We start from the raw sequence: 1,778 nt of genomic DNA on the forward strand, positions 1-1,778 counted from the left end.
AATGGTGCTGGGACAAATGAATATCCATATGCAAAACAGTATAAGAAACTTTAACTCTTACCTCACACCATATACAAAAACTGACTCAATGGAACACAGACCTAAATGAAATATCTGAGTCTATAAAACATCTAGAAAAAAGCATTGGAGAAAATCTTTGTGATATGGGGGTAGGTAGAAATTTCTTAGATGTGACAACAAAAGCACAATCCAGAATAGAAAAATTGATAAATTGGACTTTATCAAAATTAAAAACTTTTTGGGCCAGCCCGGTGGCACACTGGATAGTGCGCCGCTTGGGAAGCGCGGCAGCGCTCCCGCCCGAGGGTTCGGATCCCACATACAGACCGGTTCCCGCTCACTGGCTGAGCGAGGCGCGGGAGCGATGCCGAGGGTTGCGATCCCGTTGCCGGTCCCCGGTCCGGTACGGGGGCGACACTGAGGGTTGCGATCCATTGCCGGACACAGAAAAAGACAAAAGACAAAAAAAAAAAAAAAAAAAATTAAAAACTTTTGCTCTTCAAAAACACTATTAAGAAAATGGAAAGACAAGCCACAGACTGAGAGAAGATATTTGCAAATCATACAAAGATAAAGAACTTGTATCCAGAATACATAAAGAACCTCTACAACTCAATGATAGGAAGACAAACAACCCAATTAAAAGGTTTAAATAGACATTTCACCAAAAATGTACATATATAAATAGCTAATAAGCACATAAAAGGATATTTACTATTAATCAGTGAAATGCAAATCAAAACCAAAAGGAGATACCATTAGGCACCTACTAAAAGGGTTATAATGAAAAAGACAGTCAATTGACAAGGATATGGAGGAACTAAAATTCTCAAATATTGTTGATGGGAAAGTAAAATTGGAAGCAGTTTGGCAGTTTCTTTCAATGTAAGCATACACATCACATGAACCAGCAATTCCACTCTTAGGTATCTACCCAAGAGAAGTAAAATCACGTCCACACAAAGACTTGTATGCAAAGATTCATATCAACCTTATTAATAATAGCCCCAAACTGGACACTACCCAAATGTCCGTCAACTGATGAGTAGATAAACTAAATGTGATATAGCCATATAGTGGAATATTACTCAATAATAAAAAGGAATAAACTACTGAGACATTAAACAGCATGGATGAAACTCAAAAGCATTATGCTAAGTGAAAGAAGCTCAACACAAAAGTCTACATATTGTGCAATGTTATTTATATGACATTTCTAGAAAAGGCAGAACTTCATAGCTAATAAACAGATCCATCATTCAGTTTGAGGTTAGGAACAGGCACAAGGGAATTTTGGGGGTGATGGAAGTGTTCTAAAACTGTAGAGAGGTGATGGTTGAAGAACCATATAAATTTACTAAAAATCATTGAACTGTATACTTACAATAGTTGCATTGGTATGTAAATTATAATTCAATAAAACTGGGGTTTTTTAATCCACTATAAGTTACTCAAAAATTCTACCCCCAAAAAATCTAGCCTAAATTTACTTTAGCAAAAATACAAAATAATCCATGCATTAGTCTATTTATCATAGCATTTTTATATAAGCAAAAGGCTGGAAACAAACTATGTTAAATTATAGTTATGTAAATTATAATTCAGTAAAACTGTTTTTTTAATCCACTGTAAGATACTCAAAAATTCCACCCCAACTTCAAGGTGAACGGAGTTGTGCTGTGTTGCCTGTTCTGACCTGGACTGAGGAGTACACGACTGATCTGCAAGGAAGGAGGAGCTGTGAGTCCGTGTTGCTG

This window comes from Galeopterus variegatus, unplaced genomic scaffold (assembly GCF_000696425.1).
Source record: "Galeopterus variegatus unplaced genomic scaffold, G_variegatus-3.0.2 Scaffold6441, whole genome shotgun sequence".
NCBI classification, from domain to species: Eukaryota; Metazoa; Chordata; class Mammalia; order Dermoptera; family Cynocephalidae; genus Galeopterus; species Galeopterus variegatus.